Source organism: Crocuta crocuta, unplaced genomic scaffold (genome assembly GCF_008692635.1).
Source record: "Crocuta crocuta isolate KB4526 unplaced genomic scaffold, BGI_CrCroc_1.0 scaffold163, whole genome shotgun sequence".
NCBI lineage: Eukaryota > Metazoa > Chordata > Mammalia > Carnivora > Hyaenidae > Crocuta > Crocuta crocuta.
In genome coordinates, this window is record NW_027529533.1 from 5,010,021 (window position 1) to 5,033,890 (window position 23,870).

A 23,870-nucleotide genomic window follows, 5' to 3' on the forward strand; every position below is an offset into this window, starting at 1 on the left:
GAGCCCCACTTAATGCACTGGAGTAGCAATTGACTAAATGGACTCGCGTGGCCTGACAGATCTAATGCACCCCAAAAGGGTAAGCACTCAATCACTTTATTTCCATTTGGATCAACTCTATATTCTAGAAGAGCAGTATTGTGGGAGTTAAAAATTATCATTAAGAAATGGAAAAGAAAAAAATATACCATAACATGACCAATTTAGCAGTTGCATTTTCTTAAGAAGTCAGAGATTTAAAAGGACCCTTACTAGAATATTAATTTTTTAAGTTAGATGTGACAAATTATAGTCAACAAAGCAAAGATTCAAAGTAAGAACTATTTTGAAATCTTATTTGCAAATGATAAACACTGGAATGTGAAGTTACTCAAAGGAAATAAAAAGCCTCTCATAAGTAGATAGCTGAACATCCAAGGTCATTCAGTAAACAAGCAATCAATACATTTGACCTTATGAGCCTAACAGTTAACTTTTGTAAAAACATGCAAAACACAAGACTGTAAATATAGTCTATGCATTGAATATTTAAGAAAGTTTTTTTTTAAATTAGTTTGGTTGGTTTTAATTTGTATTTCAGTTCAGACTTCAAAGAGAACACTGCATACAATCTCCCCTGAGTTGCTTTTCTAAGGGAAAGTAAGTTTACTCTAAGAATTCTTGATTCAGAAACTTGCAACTCACTATGGTTATGCAAATCTATTTTGAAACGCAGTTATAGGTGATGAATGTCAATGAATACATTTAATAATCAAGTCTCTTGCATGAATATTCCTTAGTTATGGATGTATAAGTTCATCATATATTACATCAGCTAACCCAACAAATAAATTTCTAGACTCCCTGGAATGTCTACATAGTTGCAGAAATACTGAGAATAAACAATAAACATAATTTGTAAAGGTAGATTATATAGCATATTAGAAGATGATACACATTATGGAAAAAGAAGGAAAATACTATATCTGGGCAAACTTGTAAGAGAGCTTGGTGCTCCTTCCTTTGGCATGGACAGGCAGTCCAAGCCACATAATCCCTGGCCTACATAAAGGAATCTTTGCCTTGGCTCTACCCTTTAACTCCAGTAAAAGCCAAGACTAGTCACCTTTCCATGCTAACTCAAGCAATTTTTAGACATATTTGGGAGCCTCATTTTGTTAGTAATCAAACTCTTTGTATCCTTTTGGCGTGTATGTGTGTGTTGTCATCAATCTTGACATCCTATCAATTTTGTATGGAGTTTTCTCTGTCCTCAGAAGAGTGAATACAACACCCATGATCAACCAAGGACATACTCAAATGTCTTACATTTATGACTCACTTTCCTTCTCACTTCAGGCAGATGAGGCATCCTAGATCCTTATGAATATCTGTGATGTTTCTTCTAGGCTAGTAAACATGAGCAGGACACTGCTTTGATTATATTTAAACTGAAGTATATCATATTAGAAGCCATCTTCTACTCTTTGAACTATCTGAGATTACACTTGGTAAAGTTATCAAACCAATTTCTTTAGAGAGGGCTACAGAATGTGCTAAAGAATGGAATACTTGCAATGGAAACTGTTCCCCAATATATGCCCTTGTAGTAATAGCTGCTAACATTTCAATGCCTTGCTTCCAAAGAAATACTAACATCACCAGACATTTGTACAGTCATTTTCTTTCCCAATTTTTTTCTTAATCCCCTGAAATAGCAGACAAAACAAGACGGATTTCTCAGACGCCTGATTAGAACTAAAGTTTTGTTTTGTTTTGTTTTTTGCTTTCTTTTCCCAGGGGTTGAAGGATGAGACAACTTCCAAGAGAAATGATGCTGTCCCTTTGACATCCACCAAGCTAGAACAATTGATATTAAATTATCCCACGTATTTCAACATTCCAGATTTCAAGAAGAAAACAGGGCACAAAAGAATATTATATCAGTCCACCATTCACAACTTTAAAATATCACAACCAGATCTGCAAGTCAATACCACTTACCACACTATTGATGGAAAAACTTTATAGCAATATGCAAACATAAATTATTATGAATAGTCATTTTTGTCATTAATACTAAATATCTTTTAAATTATTATCTGAAGATTACAAACAAAAATAAGCTGAAGTATCTATTTTTCCAAAAGACTCAAATGAGCAAGAGTAAGTTAAATTAAGCAAGCTGAAGTCATATATTTTAAAATATCACTTTAGGGGGTACCTGGCTGGTGACTCTTGGGATCATGAATTCAAGCCCTATATTAGGTAGAGAGATAACTTAAAAAAAAAAAAAACTTTGACAAAAAATACCACTTAAGGATAATTTTGGAAGTTATCTTTTTCCCAATATATATAATATTTGACAGATATTTGAGGAACTGAGTCAGCTCTATTTTAGGAAACACTGGATTTTTTCTTTCTTTCTTTCTTTTTTATTGCTTTCCAAAACTGATGAGTTCAATTTTCAAAGACAATTTTTAAAGACATTATTCAAACATTTTCTCGTTTTTGGCAATAATACAATAAAAAATTCATTCTTATAATTTACGATAAATGATTCTAACCATTTTTTTTAAATCCATGCCTATGGTAAAATAGAAAATACACATTTGGGGGCTGCCTGGATGGTTCAGTTGGTTAAGCACCCAACTCTTGATTTTTGCTTGTGTCATGATCTCACAGTTCCGTGAGATCAAATCCTGTGTCAGGCTCTAAGCTGGCAACCCAGAGTCGGCTTGGGATTTTCTCTCTCCCTCCCCCACTTGTCCTCTTGAAAGAAAGAAAAAGGAAGGAAAGGAAAGGAAAGGAAAGGAAAGCAAAGGAAAGGAAAGGAAAGGAAAGGAAAAGAAAAAAGAAAAGAAAAGAAAAGAAAAGAAGGATAGAAGGAAGGAAAGAAGGAGGGAAGGAAGGAAGGAGGGAGGAGGGAAGGAAGGAGGAAGGAGGGAAGGAAGGAGGAAGGAGAAAGGAGGAAAGGAGAAAGGAGGGAGGGAGGGAGGGAGGGAGGAAGGTAGGAAGGAAAAGATCAAAATTCAAGATTCAAAGCACAGTCTCTATTAAATGCATGTCACTTTTGCACCACTGTAAAGTCAAGAAATCATAAGTTGAACCATCACAAACTGAGGACCATCTGTACACAGTATTTGATTTCGAGGCAATGCTAATTAAGAGTGTAGTATAGGGAAAGCATAGGTACAGAGATTATTGTAACAGAATACAGTATTCAGATATATACCCACACATCTAAGGTCAATTAATTTTTGACAAAAATGACAAGGTAATTTAATGAAAAAAGACAAATCTTTTCAGCATATGGTGCTGGTGTCTGATCATAAGTTATTTATAATCCTATGGCATGCAAAATATTTCTTCCCCTTCAAGTTTGCCAGAAGTCTCATCCCATAATATAGCCAGCAAAAATTCCATAATCTTGCTATCTATATCAGATCCAGATGGGCAGGACTCTCTCTATAATTAAGTTACTTAGATACAACTACTAAAGCATAACCTAAGATATAAAGAGACATGAGGGCTCTCTACCCACACTCAACATACAATTGTAGGTCAGGTATAGGGTTACCACGAAAAACATTGTGGATCCATTCTAATTCTGAAATCCACGTAAACAAATATTAGATGTTCCTTGATGCCCATAAGCTTCTTTAAAACTTTACAGTTTGATTCATAAGATCCATCAGATGATCCATTTAATTCTTCAGTGGGCCTTTTACGCGAAGCACCACAACTGATATTTCTGAGGCCCTAAAAATAGCATTTTGCATGTGTATTCTTGGTTTCATATGTAGAATGATTCCCTTGAAGTACCCTGCATCTGGTCTTTTCTTGGAAGCTTTTGCTTAATTTCACCAATGTTTGTCTTCTGGAAAGCCTGAGAATTCTCAATGCTACACTCGTGATCATTCATGTGAAACAGTCCCTCCATTGTTTGCTTCTTCACATTTTACTGTAAGCAGCAAGATACCACTCAGGCTTTATGTTCATCATGTTGGCTAGCAACTTCCTTAGCTATACTATTCAGTGCATTAAGTATATTAAATATATTTTCCAATGCTCTTATCCATTACATTTTAAGTATCAGCTTCCCTTTGATTTGTAGTAAGATTTTCCTTACTTTCTTTTAAGTTCTCATCTATAGCCTCCTCAAAAGCCATGATACTTCTACAAAGGATAACCATGACTATGATAGATTTTAAAAACATCTACAGGGGTGTCTGGGTGGCTCAGTTGGTTGAACCTCCGACTTCGGCTCAGGTCACCACCTCGTGGTTTGTGGGTACGAGTCCCGCGTCGGGCTCTGTGCTGACAGCTTAGAGCTCCCTAAACTGACCCTCTCTGACCCTCCCCTGCTCACGTGGTCTCTCTCTGTCTCAAAAATAAATAAAAGCATTAAATTTTTTTTTAATGTCTACAAAATGTTTGACTGTCCTGTAACAAATCTAATTACACTTCCCTTGAATAAAAACTGACCTTTTTTTTTAATGAATAGGAGGCAGTATAATTGATATGGCATGGTTTCTTGGGTCAAATTTTAAGTCAATGCAGTTTCTGCCCAGCTCTGTCTCAGGACTATCATCCTTGGAATGAACTCACTGTTGTGGGGAAGCCCAGATCTCATGGAGAAATTCCGTGTGGGTGTTTTAGTTGGTAGCCTCTGCTAATGTTGCACCTGATTATCAACATCAATTTTCTTGCGTGTGAATGAGGAAGACTATGAGGAGACTCCAGCCCTGGCCACCATCTGACTGCAACCTCATGAGAGGCTGTGAGCAAAAAACACCCATCTGTGTCACCATCCATTAGAACCATAGAAATTAAAATGGAGGATTCTTATTACAGCAGATCTAAGTCTAGGATAGTTATTAGGCAGCAGTGGAATAGAAAAGCAATTAGTTCAAAAATCAATTATTCCTATGCATCACATTAATAATAGAATAAAAGAATATCTTCATATGATCATCTGAGTAGACAAAATGGTTCAAAATACAAACATGTAACTATAAAGCCAAAGAAAGAAGCTTATTTTCAAGGTTTTGGTTCAATGGTATCTGGGAGAAAAGAGGCCTTTTATCATTGATCACAAAGCTGTGAGTATGTGATGCTAGAGTTTCAAAAGTGAATGCATGTAGTTTTTGAAGAAATAAAGGTAAAGAGAATAAAGCCAGAATACAGATGGGTACAGAAATGAGAGTTGGAGAGACAGCTCTGAATATCTTTTAATCTGAAGTTCTGATTGCCAGTGCTTTTCCTTTAATTTTCTTACGTGTACCAATCAACTATCTCCTTAACATTTTTCCATCAAAGATAGCTCAGGTTGAGTCCGTGCACTTGCAGACAAAACTCATTCCTTCTCATGATCCTTTCTAATTTCAATGTCCTGTTTTATTAATAAATGTATTATATAAGGACAGAGCAGGATTCTAAAAAAAATGGCAGCATTTGATCATGATAATTTAATCTAATATTGTTGTAAAAGAAAAAGACAATATTAGAGGTTTAAATAAAGTTTGCACAGGACAAAGGAACACAAAACCGGTAGATATCCTCTGTTTTGTTTTTTTCTGATTTGAAGAAGGCAAGCCAGAGAGTGGCTGGACCCTGGAAAACACACAATGCTTAAGATCACTTTTATTCAGCCATGTGAGAATTTTAGACATATTGGGGGCCCGGTATAACCTTTTACTTCTTTTCCCCCAAAGAGCAGCAAAATAGGTGAAGAGATAATTTTGAGAAAGCAATAATAGAAGAGGAGGCAGGTGAAGACAACACAGAAGCAGAGGAAGAAATGGTGCCAAGGCTTTAAGAATCTCACAAACGTGCTGTAGTAAAAGTTAGTAGAAGGTTCAATAACAGGTGCAGAAGTCAGAGACTTCAAATGGACATGTTCCACAGGATTCACATTCTAGAAGTAGGAAGACTTGAGGAAGAATATTGTAAGTGTGAGGGATATATAAACTCTATAAAATGAATTGCTTGTATATTGAAAGATGGGCTTTCATATTTGTTTTTGCTCCTTGCAATTTTTCTGAAATGTCACTTAAAAATACACACACACACATTTACATATATATATATTATATATATAACATACCACACACACAGAAACACACACACACACACATTTATATAAAACAATGTCGTTGATCCATTAGAAAAAATAAAAGCTTCCAATGTAATTTGCACCCTCTCCCTGGACTATACCCCTGAGTGCAGATTATGATTCTTGAGTACTGGTTCCCCTCTGTGTTCAAGGTTAACTTTTATCAATGATTTCTCCTGGAAATAAGATTTTAAAATGTTCTTTTTCACTCAGATTAGGATAGTAATTCATCGCTGTGTCCTCTAACATACCAATGTTTAAGAAGAGGTACACTATAAGGGAGCTATGACTCCATTAGTTCTTCATAGTTCATTTTTGCAACAATAAAATGACAAGAATGCCAGCAGTAACAGGCACCACAAAGATGATGTATGTCCAGTGGCCCCTACAGAGATGCAGTCGTGAGGCTGTGAGAGCCAGAGACAGGTGTCCTTTATAAAATTGTGAAACTCTTTAACATAATGAACAGTTAGATCTCAGTTGGAAGCACTTCAGATTGACCCTAATCTTGCCCCCTTATGCAAGGGACTGAATGAACCCCCAGGGCATGCTTGGTAGCCTATACAGCTGAATGTGGCAGCCAAGGGTGCCTTTCTCTGGAATCTGTTGTGCAAGTATCTGCTTAAGAATGGAGTCTAGAACCTTCCATGGGAAGGAGCTCAGCCGTCTTGTGCTTGAGACCATCATTGTCCTTGATGAACTTTTCTAAATTCTTCCTTCCCTACCACTATCGCATCATGCTTAATGATTTTCTTCCAACTTTTTATAATTGAAATGAATATATTTTAAAGCAATATGTTACTATATACAAACTTTTAAAAAACATTTATTTATTTTTGGGAGAGTGCAAGCAGGGGAGAGGCAGAGAGAGGGGGACTGAGAATCTGAAGCAGGCTCTGTGCTGACTGTCTGACAGCAGGGAGCTCCATGTGGGGCTCAAACTCAGGAACCATGAGATCATGACCTGACCCAGAGTCAGATGCTCAACTCACTGAGCCACGCAGGTGCCCCAATTTTTAAAAAATTCCCTAACAGCCTCCAATGTAAAGTTGAACAACATTCTTTATATTTATTCACACCTTTATCTTTTACTTGTCATATTGCTTTGCAATTAATTTTATATATCATTCTACTGTATCTGACTGTGAGCTGCTTATGGAACAGAACTTTGTCCTCTCTCTTTCTTTCCCTCTTTCTTTCTCTCTCTCTCTTAATCTTTGCAACTTCAGTGCCTGTTGGAACTAAATAGGTGCTTCATAACATCAAAGAATTTCTCAGAAAATATTAATTAATAAGACTGAGGACTCTCAATTTACTCTGCCAAAAAATGGGTAAAGAATAACCTGGTATCCTAACAATGGATTGTTAGGTGTTGGATTGCAGATCTTTCTGAGGAATATCCAATTGGATAAGATTGTGCATCTTTCATTTTGTTGACTAGGCTATTTTATATCCCGAGGGATAAAGCAACTTAGGTTGTAGAAAACTGATGGCAATGCAAATGCTTCTTATATTTAACAGAAACATATTAGGGTGCCTGAGTGGCTCAGTTGGTTGAGCGTCCAACTTCAGCTCAGGTCATGATTTCACAGTTCATGGGTTTGAGCTCTGCGTCAGGCTCTGTGCTGAATGCTTACTCAGAGCATAGAGCCTGTTTCAGATTCTGTGTCTCCTTCTCTCTCTGCCTCTCCCCTGCTCACACTCTGTCTTACTCTGTCTCTAAAAAAATAATTTAAAAATGTAAAACAAAAAAACCCCAAAAAACATATTATGTCCAATAGAGTGTGTGTGTATGTATATGTACATATGTATATATGTGTATATATATGTACATATGTATATATATACATATGTACATATATATACACATGTACATATATATACATATGTATACATATGTATATACACATACATATGTATATATATGTACATATGTGTATATATATGTACATATATATATTCGTTTATGTGTTAAATTTTTATTTGAATTCATACTGGTTCTCTCAATAATTAAGGAAACACAAATTTTGACATGCATTAATTTTATCTTTGGATTAGAGTAATACTTTTATCATTTTGAAAATAACACCATATCAACTCATATACATAGGGGAAAACATTCTCAATAAAGGCCATAAATCCAAAAGAGGTAAAGGTGAATCTTATTAAGGGAAATCACAAAAGACTTTTCAAGAAAAAGTAATTATTCTGTTTAGCCAAGTTGTGGCTGACAGGATTGGTGACTTCAGGGGAGTGCTATGGTAGCTGACTGCTGAGTTGCCACTCTTAAGGTGTGATTTATCCATGCATAATTTGAGCAAAGGCAAGCCAGAATAGTAAACCAAAGATGGAGTTCAGTAGCATGGTTAAATACCTTTCTCTTAATTGTTTCTAATATGAGTTGCCATAATATACCTCTCCTGTCATGATGGAAAACCACCGTAAGAGCAAAGACTGTAACTAGAACAACTGAAATTTTGAAATTTCAGCATGAACAATACAGAAGAGTAAGTATATCCTTATGTATTAACTATAGGGAGTTTGGGAATTCAGAGGATAGTCAGCACTTATATAGTCAGGCAAGATTTTATGGAAAAGATAGAGCTTAATTGAGTCTATAAAAATGGGATAGACCAAGTAGACCAAGGAGGTGGCATTTTATGGAAAGAAATATAAGTAGGTTCACAACAACAAAGGATGAAGTTAGCTTTGAATAGCAGACGGTGAAGCCAGGAGCCTGAGTATTCTCATCAGACTTTCTGGGATGAAAGAAAACCCTGAGGGGTAGAAAATGGATAATTTCATCAGAAAAACACTGGAAAGTAGCTAAATATGTAGACATAAGGCAAAGAAGTAAAGGAGATGTTGAGAAAGGCAGCCTGGACTGATGACTAAAAGGATAACATTTAAAAAGCCCAGGAGGTTCCTTCCTGGGAGTGGAGCATAGAGTTTGTACATGAAAAATCTCTGCAGACAGATTAAAGTCGAAAATCAAAATGAGTTGATACATAGCAGAGGGAAATGGAAAAGAGTTTGCTGGGAAAACAACAACCGTAAGAATGATCTGAGAACAACTCGTTATTTTTTTTCATGTTGTTTGAAATACAGAATGTGCTTTTGAGAATAGGAATAATATCTAGTCAATNACTTCTCCGCCATCTTGCCCCCTCCGAGTTTTGTATTTCTTAATGCTTATTCTTCAGATGGTAATATCTGTGAATAAATCAACTTTCTTTTAAAAATTTTCAAAATGATTGCAAAGTTGCCTTGCTACATTTTTATTGAAATAAGTTACTACTAATGTTGATGCAACTTTTTCTATCAAATTCTTTAAATTTGGAAGTGTTTGTATATGATCTTTTCTCACTTAAAGAGTTAGAATAATATAGTTTTTTTGTTTTAAATATGTATACCTAGGTATAAAGTGATAGAACGCATTTATCAGAAACCAAAGGTTCTAAAAACAGAAAGGAAAAGCAAAGACTTCTTAAATTAATATCTGGGTGAGAAAATGCAGACTTCAAAGTGTTCTTTGATGTCCAAATATTATATTTACATCAATGAACACAAGGCAGGGCTTCCAGAAGCTGTTAGCTGAGTACCCCTCTCTTTATCTCTCATCAAAATACCCATGAAAGTGTTAGAAAACTTAAATGACAGATAAACAAATGTAGAGGCCCTTTTCATAAAGACACCTGTTATAATTCTACAATCACACTGAAAGCATGTGAAAAGTCCTGCCACTTGACCTTCAGGTCTGTACTGCAGATGGAATAACTTTTCCTTTAAGTGAGCGGATAAAAGGCACCATCAGTTCTAGACAAAATGGACACTCCTGAAGCTATTAGTCAAAGGATAACATGAGTTGCACTAATGAATGGTTGCAGATTGAAGAATATAAGCTATGGCATGAAAGACTCAGGATTTTATATTAAGGTCTTCCCTCGGCAAACTAAAAGCCCAGAGTAGAAAATGTCGGTAAAATATCAGATCCTCAGTTTCATCAATTGAAAGATAGGTATAATAATACCAACTATGTAGGTTTCCTTAACATTGTAATAAAATAATGTAAATAGATTACTCAGCACTAGTACTCAATGCTTTTCTACATCCAGTTTTCAATACCCAGATAATTGCAAGCTAACATTAGCAAAGTAAAAAAAAAATCAGTTTATGAACCCTAATGAAAATATCTACAACACTTTTTATAAAAATTTGTTAACGTTTCTTTATTTTGAGAGAGAGAGACAGATCATGAGCAGGGAAGGGGCAGAGAGAGAGGGAGACACAACTCTGAAGCAGGCTCAAGGCTCCAAGCCATCAGCACAGAGCCAGATGCAGGGCTCGAACCCACAAGCCAGATATGACCTGAGCCAGAGTCAGACGCTCAACTGACTGAGCCACCAAGGCGCCCCAATACCTATAATATTTTTAAAAATAAAGAAATTAATGTTGAAAAGTTTCAGCACTTAATGAGAACTCACACTAAAGGATTACTCCCAGGTAATGCATGAATACTAAGAGAAAATTGAAAAACCCTTTTGTTTATTCATAAGCTAATACAGGAATATATCAGTCATCAGTTTAAAAAAGAATGTGTTGAATTTAGCAGCAAAACAATTAAAATAACCAATGGAACAAATAAATTTTAAGAAGTGAAGCTTATAAAGTTTGATTTATAAACAAGCCTATTTTCTGATCATGAAAGGAATGAAAAATCAGCTAGAACATGACACACTAAAGCAGGCAAGACAAAGCATGTAGGTAAACATAGTGAACAATAGAAGTGCTTTAAAAGTATATCTAAAGAAACAAACAGAATGCTAAGTCAGGAAATCACTGAAGTGTCTACAGAAGCTCGGGAACTGAGACTAGAATGTGAAAGGGTTAACTGTCTTTGGGACAATTAATTATGAGAAAACAGTACTGGGACACCGTCTAGATTAAAGTCAATTTGCTTTGGCAAACATTTGTGGAGCACTAACTACATGGAAAATATTGTCACTCTTCTGCCCAAGACATCAGAAATGGGGGCAGTTTCAAATGGGTCAGTTTCATGTTCGATCACAAATGCACTTAGGGGTGCTTCCCCAGTCTAAGTTATAAGCAGTTTTATAACATTTCCAACACCTTATAGTCACCCTTCATGCCACTTCCCTATAGAAGCAGCCATCATGAAAATGAACTTCACTCATTCCTGCATGTTATCAACTTTGTGAGTCCTAAAGAACATCATATCTGTTAACCACTCCTTCAAATTCTTGTGAAATAAAAGAATTCCTTAAACAAAAATAACATATATGATAAAAACTGTTCCTACAAAATAGTCACAAGTTAAAATCAATGTATTTTAGAGGCTCTTGGGTGACTCAGTTGGTTAAGTATCTGACTCTTGATTTTGGCTCAGGTCATGATCTCACAGTTCGTCAGTGCTGACAACATGGGGCCTGCTTGGAATTCTCTCTCTCCCTCTCTCTCTGCCCCTCTCCTGCTCTACTGCAGGCCTATGTGCTCTCTCTTTCTCAAAGTAAATAAATAAACTTTAAAATGTCAACATTTTTATAGGATTGACTACAAAACACCACAAGGACCATATTCTGTTATGAATGGCATTATTCCCCTAAATGGGCTTTTACTTAAAAGCCTTCATGTTGAGTATTTGCTTTAATTGTTCTCATTATTCTTTTGGTAAGTAATTAGAAATCAGAATGAGTGCTGAAAAAAGAAAAAGAAAAAAGAAAACCTATGCTTCATGTATTCTTTATGCATCTCTGGCCATTCTAAGAAAAAATTTTAATAATATTTGCAAAATTTGATTTAATAGTGACATATGTAAATATAAGACATTTACTTCAAAATACTTATAAAGCATAAAAGAAAACACATTTCTTATATCAAAAGTCAAAAGGTAAAATAGACAAAAACTTAAAATGAAGTCTAAAATAATGATACATCTCAAAACTGTATCACCACTTATAGATACGCAATATTAGTATTGTAAAACGTTTATTGTATACTTGTATATGTGGGAAATTATATTAATATTATATATTCACTTATTTCTCACTAGTATTTTTTAAACACAATTGAAAAGAGATTTTTGTCATGCAGTCATTTGGCCACTTCAGAGGTTTTTATTCCTGGAGGCACTTGCCACAGTAAAAATAAAAATATAGGAGATTTCTTCTTTTACCCTGCCTTTATGTCACCAGCATGTAAATCCAGAAAATGTTACTTATATAATCTGAGAACTTGAAAACAAATTTCCTTACTCTTCTTAAGAAAAATCAATTTTTTCTCCAAGGGATAAGTCTTCTACAAAGGCAGCTGAAAGATATGCAGTTGCTAGGGACATTGGCATGAGGGGGAGAGACCAGCTATATAATCATTGTTAAATTAGAGACACAAAGAAAATATGGCTCAGCATCCTCGGACTCTAGCTGATGGCTGGGAGTCAACAGATGTGTGGGAACATTTCTTTTTTTCTTTTTTTAAATGTTTTATTTATTAGTGAGACAGAGAGAAACAGAGCATGAGCAGGGATGGGTTAGAGAGAGATGGAGACACAGAATCCAAAGCAGGCTCCAAGCTGCACAAAGCTGTTTATCATGATAGAATTACATAATCCCCCAGATTTCTACTGAATCTATACCTGGGAGACCCTTTTGCCCATTTCCAAGTCTTAAGAAATTCTCATGAAGCATGCTAGCAATAAGTAATATTATATCAACAGATAATGAACTATTTGGGAAAAAATAACAGTCTCATTTATTTTATTAAATTATTCATTTCAAATAACATTTAAATTTTCATGTTCATAATTATTTATCAATTATTATTGAACTAGAACAAATATCCTAAACTTTATATGGAACCACAAAAGACCCCAAATAGACAAAGCAATAATGAAAAAGAAAACAAAACTAAAGATATCACTATCCCAGATTTCAAATTAACTACAAAGTTGTAGTAATCAAATAAATATAGTACTGGCCCAAAAATACACACATAGATCAACAGAACAGGGTAGAAAGCCCAGAAAAAAAATATATATGTGTGTGTGTGTGTGCATATATATGTATATATACAGCCTATTAATCTTCAACAGAAAAGGCAAGAATATGCAATGGGAAGAAAAAACAGTTTCTTTAACAAATGGTTATTGGGAACACTGGACAGCTACATGCAAAAGAATGAAACTGGACCCTTTTCTTACACCATACACAAAAATAAACTCAAAATGGATTAAAGATGTAAATGTGAAACCTGAAACCATAAAAATCCTGGAAGAGAGTACAGGCATTCTTCGACACCAGCTGTAGCAACATTTTTCTAGACATGTCTCCTGAGGCAAGGGAAATAGAAACAAAAATAAACTATTGTGACTATATCACAATGAAAAGCTTCTGTACAGTGAAGGAAATAATCAATACAACTGAAAGACAATCTACTGAATGAGATAAAATATTTGCAAATGACATATCTAATAAAGGGTTAGTTTCCAAAGTATATAAAGAACTTATACAACTCAATGCCTGAAAAACAACCCAATAAAAAAATAAGTAGAAGACATAGATAGATGGTCAAGAGACATATGAAAACTTACTCAACATCACTCATCATCAGGGAAATGCAAATCAAAACCACAATAAGATATCACCGCACACCTGTCAGAATGGCTAAAATCTAAACTACAAGAAGCAAGTATTGGTGAGGATGTGGAGAAAAAGGAACCCTTGTGCAATGCTGGTGGGAATGCAAACTAGTGCAGCCACTGTGGAAAACAGTATGGAGGATTCTCAAAAAAAAAAAATTAAAAATAGAACTACCCTATGATTCAGTAATCACATTATGGGTATTTACCCAAAAAATACAAAAACACTAACTTGAAATGATATATGCACCTCTATATTTATTGTAGCATTATTATGGGAACAGCCTAAGTGTCCCTTGATAAGTAAATGGATAAAGAAGAGGTTTTATATATATCTATAATGGAATATTACACATATATAATGGAATATTACTCAGCCATAAAAAAAGCATGATCTCACCATTTGTAACAACATGAGTAGAACTAAAGGCTATAGTGCTAAGTGAAATAAGTCAATCGGAGAAAGACAAATACCATATGATTTCACTCACATGTGGAACTTAAGACACAAAATAAATGAACAAAGGAGAAAAAAAGAGGAAAACAAAAAGATGGACTTTTAACTATAGAGAACAAACAAGATTACCAGAGGGGAGGCGGGGAGCGGGGAATGGGAGAAACAGATGTTTGGAATTAAGAATACACTTATCATGATGAACACTGAGTAACATACAGGATTGTTGAATCATTACATTGTACACCTGAAACTAATGTAGCACTACATGTAAACATTATTAGAATTAAATTGGAAACTTTAAGGAGAAGTTAAAATGGAGGGGAAGCAGGGGGACCAGAGTTCCCGTGTCCCTGAAGCACAGCTGTATTGTGTCCAGGAAATCCATCTGCAGATTGGAAGAAGGATCTCCACAGGTAAAGGAAGACAGCCTGGAAGGATTAAGGTGCATGTGTGTGAATTGGGGAAGATAAAGCAGCTTAGGCAAGGAGGCGATGGACCCTTTCTGTGGAGAGACAAAAGGGAGAGAAAAAGAGACTGGAATTGTGGTACTGTGTTAGCACAAGAGGAAAACCTCACCGGACTACAGTCTAGGGAAAAAGAAACATGCAGAGTGCTAGTTTCTCTTTTGCAAACAGCCTTAAGAGCTGAACATCAGAATTTTCACAAGTTCACAACTTTCTCTTTCTCTGGACCAAATCATCAGTGGTGTGTGTGCTTGAGGGGAGGGAGCCAGCTCAGGGACACACTGGGAGAGCACAGTCCACTTCCTCAAGTGCTTGGGAAGACGGTTTATTGCCTCCCTAAGGGCAAAAGACCCTGCAAGCACCAGCCAAAGGCCTTTTAATAGTCTGGGCTGAGTGGTGCTACATCAGAACGGGGTCCACGTGGTGCAGGGCCCATTAGGACATTGGGTATTGACTTCCAGTGGAGGGCAGAGAAGGCATGGGAGATGGTGGGGCAGGACATGCCAGCCACCCTGGGTTTTCTGTGAGAGCTGCCTGGACAGCATGGTTTGAGACACCAGGTCCAGGGAGGAGAGACTGGGGTGTGGCCCTTCTTCTCCCCATCACCAACACGGTGGGGCTTCGGGGAACTGGACAGCAGCCTCGTTGAAGGCAGGACCTGCTTACACCAAACCCCACCCCTCTGTGCCTGGTAACTGCTTTTCTACTGGAAGGGGACTGACAATGAGGCAACCAAAGAGGTCTCTCTTCCCCACCAGCACAGCCACCAGTGTCAGGCACCAACAGACAAACCGTTTTGTGTTTTTATGTTAGTCTGATTGTGGGTTTGTCTGTTTGTTCTTCTCTTTTCTTTTTCTACCTTCTTTTTTCTTGTGGAATGAGACTTATAGCTTCTGATCTGGTTTTCATCAATTCTTATTTTATTATATATATACACACAATTTTTATTATATACATATAATTTTATTATATGTATTTTATTATATATAATTTTTGTTACATATATAACTATATATACAGTTTTTTGTTTGGTTTGTTTAATCAGACATTTTTACTCTACTCTTTTTACACCTTTTCTAAAGCTCCTTCTTCATTTCCCTTTCTCTCTTTCTGGATTAAGCCTTATAATTTGTTCTCTCTGCTTGGTCTTTTTTCACCCCTTTCATTTTCCTCTTTGTATGGGATTAGGCCTCCCCTCTCCCTTTTCCTTTTTACCTGGGTTACTTCACCAAGCAAATCAAAGCACAGCTGGTGGAAGGTCCAAACACTTCACCACTATAAGAAGGAGGAGCTTCGTGGAGGATTGACCAGTGGGATAGAACAGACAAAATGCAACAACAGAGTGCACACAACCAACTCCAAAACCACGTCCTGAAGTGCCAGGCCCTACACAGTGTATGAACCCTTTTTAATATAGTAGTACTCATAGGTGCGGGACACAGAACAAGCTATTAAAACACATAAAAGACCAAAATCTAGCCAAAATGATGAAATGGAAGAATTCTCTTCAAAAGAAAACCCAGGAAGAAGATGACAGCCACAGAACTGCTCAAAAAAAGTTGTAAACAATATATCTTAACAGGAATTTAGAATAACAGTCATAAGACTAATAGATGGACTTGAAAAAAGCAGAGAATCTATTACTGCAGAGATCAAAGACCTAAGAAATAGTCATAATGAATTAAGAAATGCTATAAATGAGATGCAAAATAAACTAGATGCAGTGACAGCGAGGATGGGAGAAGCAGAGGAGAGAATTAGTAAAACAGAAGATAAAATTATGGAAAATGATGAAGATGGAAAAAAGAGGAAAAGGAAATACCTAGATCACAAGGGAAGAATTAGGGACCTGAGTGATTCCATAAAACAAAATATCTGTATCATAGGAGTTCAAAAAGAAGAAGAATGAGAGAAAGGGTCAGAAGATTTATTTGAACAAATTATACCTGAGAACTTCCCTAACCTGGAGAAGGAAACAGGCATCCAAGTCTAAGAGGTACAAAGAACTTTCTTTAAAATCAACAAAAACAGGTCAACACCACAACATGTCATGGTGAAACTGGCAAAATACAAAGATAAAGAGAATTCTGAAAGCAGCTAGGAACAAATGGGCCTTAACCTGCACATAAGGGTAGTAGCCGGCTTGTCCACTGAAATTTGGTAGGCCAAAAGAGAGTGGCAGAAAATATTCAATGTGTTGAACAGGAAACATATGCTACCAAGAATTATTTATCCAGCAAGCCTGTCATTCAGAACAGTGGGAGAGATAAAGGCTTTCCCAGACAAATAAAATTTAAAGAGTTCATGACCACTAAACCAGCATTGCAGAAGCTCCTAAGGGGGGGGAGGGACTCGGTGAGTGGAAAGCAGCAGACTACAAAGGGCCAGAGACATCACCACAAACATGAAACCTATAGATAACATAATGACACTAAATTCATATGTTTCAGTAATCACTCTGAATGTAAATGGACTAACTGCCCTAATCAAAAGGCATAGGGTATCTGATAAAAAAAAACAAACAAAAAAAAAATACAAAAAAAAAAAAACAAGACCCATCTGGGGTGCCAGGGTTGCTCAGTAGGTTAAGTGTCCGACTTCGGCTCAGGTCATGATCTCACAGTTTGTGAGTTTGAGCCCTGCCTCAGGCTGTGTACTGACACCTCAGAGCCTGGAGCTTCCTTAGGATTCTCTGTCTCTCTCTCTCTCTCTCTCTGCCCCTTCCTTGCTCATGTTCTTTCTCTCTCTCTCTCAAAAGTAAATAACCATTAAATTAAAAAATTAAAAAAAAAAAGACCCATCCATATCCTGCCTATAAGAGACTCAATTTAGACCTGAAACCTGCAGATTGAAAGTGGGGGATTAAGAATCATCTATCATGTTACTGGACACCAAAAGAAATCCAGAGTAGCCATACTTATATCAGACAAACTAGATTTTAAAACAAAGACTATAACAAGAGATGAAGAAGGGCATTATATCATAATTAAGGGCTTTATCCATCAAAAAGAGCTAACAATTGTAAATGTTAATGCCCCCAACATGAAGAAACCCAAATATATGAATTAATTAATTACACAAAATAAATGTATAGATAATAATACCATGATTGTAGAGGACTTTAATACCCCACTTACAGCCATGGACAGATCATTTAGGCAGAAAAGCAATAAAGAAACAATGACCTGTGCTGGGAGCCACACCGGCCTCTCTGGATGGCAGTCACAGCAAGGAATTGGCAGTGTATGCACAGCTCCTGCCATGAGAAATGAAAACTGGTATCTCTTTCTGCTACTACTGGCTCATGTTGGAAATAAGCCTGCTGATATTGACCAGGACTCACAATATTCCAGATCAGACCGATATTCCCCACAGATTGCTCATAAGGAAAATCATATTCCTGCCTTTTCAAAAGAGACTTCAGATGAAAGCATTGTGGATAATTGTCAAAAGGCTCTTCCTATGGGCCTTGTAGATCCAAGACTTATATAATAAAGGGGGTTAAGAACACAAGAGTTACAACTGAACTTGGCACTGAGATAAAGTGCCTAATTTAGAGTTAAGGACAGATATCCACCCCCACCCAATTGTTTCTGCTCGGAGCACCAGCCCCCCAAGGCAATGACTTATTCTGGCCTTGAATATGCTGATTGCACCCTGTGAAGGAACCTATTGAGGAACTTCTTCTTTTGTGATTATGGGAGCAAAGGTGTTTCCTGAAAGACCTGTTTTTCTTGATAGTTCTGCCTTAAACAAACTATTGACCCCTACTCACAAAGAAGTAACTTCACCCTTTTAATGCTAAAAAGATTGTCTTGTATGCTAAAGATACCTTCCTTCCCCCTAGGATAAGCATCTAAATCACCTACCTCAATCACTATTGATAAAGGTTATGCATGAGTCTTCCACAAATCTATGTTCTGGGAAATTCTTACATGTCAGTGAAGTTTGTCATCAGAAATCATTGTCTAAGGCAAATTCCACTTCTGTGCCGTCCCCCAAACACTTAATTATAAAATAAAATTGAGCCTCAGTCAGGGCAGAGATGCGTCCCTGGTGACCAGAAAGATTCTCATGGCTCTCTCATCCCTCCCTTGCCAACACCGTCCATCCTTCAGGGACCCCTGGACCCGACTGGAGCTGGCCTCTGACAGCCTTGAATGATACTTTGGATCATTCAGAACTTTATATTCTGGATATATTCAGAACTTTTCATGTTAAAGTAGCAGAATACACATTCTACTTAAGGAAACATAGAACATTCTCCAAAATAGGCCACATATTGGGTCACAAAACACCCCTCAAAAATATAAAAGGATTGAGATCATACCATATATATTTTCAGATTACAACACTATGAAACTTAAAATGATCACAAGAAAACATCTGAAAAGCCTCCAAATACCTGGCGGTTAAAGAACATCCTACTAAAGAATGAATGGGTCAATCAGGAAATAAAAGAAGTATTTAAAAATATATGGAAGTAAATGAAAATGAAAACACAACAGTCCATACCCTCTGGGATGCAGCAAAAGCAGTCGAGGAAAATACATTGCAATTCAGGACTATGTCCAGAAGCAAGAAAGCTTCCAGCTCCATAACCTAACCTTACACTTAAAGGAAGTAAAAATGTAGGAGCAAACAAATCCCAAAGCCAACAGAAGAAAAGAAATAAGAAAGATCAGAGCAGAAATAAACAATATAGAATCCAAAAAACAGTAGAACAGATCAATGAATCTAAGAGCTAGTTTTTTTGAAAGAATAAACAAAATTGATAAACTCTTAACCAGACTTCTCAAAAGAAATGAGAGAGGGCTCAAATAGGTAAAATCACAAATGAAAGAGGAGAGCTCATGACCAACACCACAGAAATACAAATTATTAAGGAGCATTATGAAAAATTATATGCCAACAAACTAGGCAACCTGGAAGAAATGGACAAATTCCTAGACACCCACATAACTACCAAAACTCAAATGGGAAGAAATAGAAAATTTGAACAGACCCATAACCAGTGAAGAAATTGAACTCGTTACCAAAAATCTCTCAACAAATAAGAGTCCTGGGCCAGATAGTTTCTCAGGAGAATTCTATCAGACTTCAAAGCAGATTTAATATCCATTTTTCTCAAACTGTTGCAAAAAATAGAAATGAAGCCAGCATTATAAAAAGAGAATTAGAAAAAGAGAATTACAGCCAGTATTCTTGATGAACATGAATGCAAAAATTCTCAACAAAATACTAGCAAATCAAAATCAACAGTATCTTAAAATAATTATTCACCATGATGAAGTGGGATTCATTCATAGGCTACAGGGTTGGTTCAATATTTCACAGAGCTAGAGCAAACAATCCTAAAATTTGTATAGAACCACAAAAGACCCTAAAAAGCCAAAGTAATGTTGAAACGAAAACCAAAGCTGGAAGCATCACAATCCCAGACTTTAGTCTGTGTTACAAAGCTGTAATCATCAAGACAGTATGGTACTGGCATAAAAACAAACACTCAGATCAATGGAACAGAATAGAGAACTCTACATCAGGCTCTATGCTGACAGCTTGGAGCCTGGAGCCTGCTTCAGATTCTGTCTCTCTTTCTCTCCACCCTTCCTCCTCCTCGTAATCTGTCTCTCTCTGTCTCTATGTCTCAAAAAATAAACATTAAAAATTAAAAAAAAAAAAAACAACTTCATTTACAGTAAGTGGCTAGTCCTCGAGTTCTAGTTAGCAGATCCTGTTTTAAGCCAAAATATTTTGAGCTCACTTCTTACACAGCGAAAGAGCAGTGAAACCCCTTATTAGGAATGGATACCTTCTCCAGAAGCATCTCATTATACATTTTTACATAGATTATGCCAATTATGATAGACTATCACTTTTTGTCCAGGCTAGTCACATGGTCAAGTCTAAGTACAAAATGGCAAGTGTTTAGTTATCCAACTCTGTAGTAAGAGGAAACAAGGGAGAAAGTGGTTGGGATTAGGTATCAACTAAACCTGTCTTTACTGTATGATACAGTGTCCCAACTATGTTAGTGACATTTGTCCTCTATCCTGGGGAACTTTGAGAAAGAGTGAGTTACTCCATTACTTCTTTCCTCTAGCAAGCACCACTTGATGCTGAGAAATACTCAGTTTCTCTTTGTGAGTCATAAAAATAAAAATATCAACCTAATTAAATTCCAAATGCAAAACTAAGTCCTTAAAATATGATAAGATCTAGCTTGTCTACTCACCTTCACAAGTATATTCCAGGTCTGTTATCACATTCCTCTATTATCTGTGAAGAAATTCACTTAAAGAAAAAAAAAAAGTCTTGTCTAATAAAACCCTACTTAAGAAAAACTGATACTCCTTTATTCTAATTAATACAGAAAGCTAAACATCATTTAATTTACTCTTTGCAGTTGTAAAGATGACAATGTCAGTTTACATTATTATCCAAAGAACCACTCACTAATTAATAACCTCAGAAACAAGTAATGTTAATGAAGGCCAAATTCATATTGCTATTAAGTGTCAGTTGCCCTTGAAATCACATTGCAATCTTCTCCAAAGATGACTAACCAGTTCTTCAATGCCCTTGAGGACCATAAATTCATTCACTCTATATGAATAAAGAAGCATATATTTATTTAGAAATGAGATAACCTTCAAACTCTAAGTACTTGATTATGAATAAATCATAAAAATATATTTATATGCCTGAGGGAAACAAGCACCAAATCATTTAGACAAATAGAATCTTACTTGAAGAAAAGAAAAATACTGGATATAATTTTACGTAAGTTAAATTTGTAAGAGTTAACTGCTTTAACTGCTCCTCAGATGCTATACTAACTATAAACTAAATTTTAAGTCAGTCAAAGAATAAAACGTCAAAGCCATAGCTCTATACATCCCTATGCCTCTGCAGTGGTCTCTCGTCTGCCACCACATCAATGCTATTATGAAACAAGTCTTATATCACAGGGGCTATTTTATGTCTTATTCTGTCACCTAGACATGTTTCATTTGAATCTAGAATTAGTGATTTCTTTTTCATAAATTTACTGTATCTATATATCGAACCTTACATTATGGTGACATTTTTCAAACACACCAGACTGAAATTATTTAAAAGATAGTATCCATATATCCTACCTAAGTTTCTGTCATTAACATTTCACTATATTTGCTTTCCAAAAAAGTCTACCCCATGTCTATTCATCCTTCAATTCATTAGTATACCTTCTGCTAAATACTTCAACATGCATATCAACTTGTATTCAATATTTGTTTACAGATTTCTCTTGTGAGATCACATTTACATAAAATGAAAAGCACAAATCATAAGTGTACTTTTGCCTCATGCATGTATTAAAAAATTCATATACTGCTGTAATATAGAAACTCATCAAGATATAGAACTTCACCATAACCCTACAAAATTCCCTCCTACCCTTCCCAGTAAAACCTTGCCCTGTTTTCCATAAAATAGTCACTGTTTTCATATTTTTTACCACTGCATGTTTCTCTTTTGTTATAAATCTTTTTTTTTAATTTTATGTTTATTTTTGAGAGAGAGAGAGAGAGAGACATGAGTGGGAGAGGGACAGATAGAAGGAAGGAATAAGAAGCAGGTTCCAGGCTCTGAGTTGTCAGCACAGAACCAATGCGGGACTCAAACCCAAAAACTCTGAGGTCATGACCTGAGTCGGAGTCAGACGCTTAACCAACTGAGTCACCCAGACACTTATTCATTTTAGCCACTCTGACCGGCGTGAGGTGGTATCTCTCTTTTGTTATAAATCTTGATGTAAAGGATATTATACCAATATTTATATTTGGCAAAGCTGATAGATTGATAATGATAGATGATAGATAGACAGAAAATAAAGATACCTATATTGTTACAGGTAGCAATAGTTCATTCTTTTTTATCACTGAGAAGTACTTCATTGTGGATGATGTGCCATGGTGTGTTTTTCATTCTCTTAATCATAGGTAGTCTACTTCCAGTTTTGCCTAGTGGGAATAAGGCTGCTATGAGCAGTGTTTTATAAGTTTCTTAGAACATATGTTTCCATTTATTTTGGGTAAACACCTACAAATAGAATTGCTGGGCTAAAGGGGATGTATGTGCTGAAGGACATTTAGTAGTATCTTAACTGTTTTACCGTACATTATATATAATTTATGCCAAATTAAAATTTTCAGGGGTGCCTGGGTGGCTCAGTTGGTTAAGCATCCGACTTTACCTCAGGTCATAATCTCACGGTTCGTGGGTTCAAATCCCACATTGGGCTCTGTGCTGAGAGCTTGGAGCCTGGAGCCTGCTTCAGATTCTNCCTGGAGCCTGTTTCAGATTCTTTATTTCCTTCTCTCTCTGACCCTCCCCTGCTCATACTGTCTCTCTCTCTCTCTGTCTCAGAAATAAATAAAACATTAAAAATTTTTTCATAAAATGTGAATACGGAGGAAAAAGTTAAATTAAAAATAATAGTGATAACCACTGTTAACATTTTGACATATGTCTTTAAGAATTTCTTCTCTAAATACATATTAATATTTATACAGGGATTAACTAAATTAATTAATGAAAAATTAATTAAAATAAATGAAAAATCATCAAAAATATTATTAAGAACCAATTTTATGCAAGAATACAGTAGAGAGTAAGGCAGGGGCACCTGGGTGGCTCAGTCAGTTAAGTGTCCAACTTCACCTCAGGTCATGATCTCCTATTTCATGGGTTCGATCCCCCTTAAGTCTCTGTGTTGACAGCTCAGAGCCTGAAGCCTGCTTTGTATTCTGTGTCTCCCTCTCTCTGTACCCTTCCCCCTCTTGTACTCTGTCTCTTTCTCTCTCTCAAAAATAAATAAACTTTAAAATAAAAAATAAAACATAATTTGCATAGGACTTGCAATGCAGAATAAAAATAGTTAACTCTTATACAGATGTCAACACAAAATCTGATGTGCATTTGCTCCAGTTAGTTCATTTCATTGCCGTATCAATTCCATGAGGCAAAAAAATAACTTGCTTAAGTTTATACAACTCAGATCTGGAGACAAATAATATTTCATTAGAAAATAAATGAACTCAGGAAATCCAGACCCAGAGCCCTTGCCCTTAACCCTGGACCACAGGTGTTCATCAAGATACCATTCACATTATATTGTATGTAAATGGTGCTTCTGGATTGTACAAAGCAGTG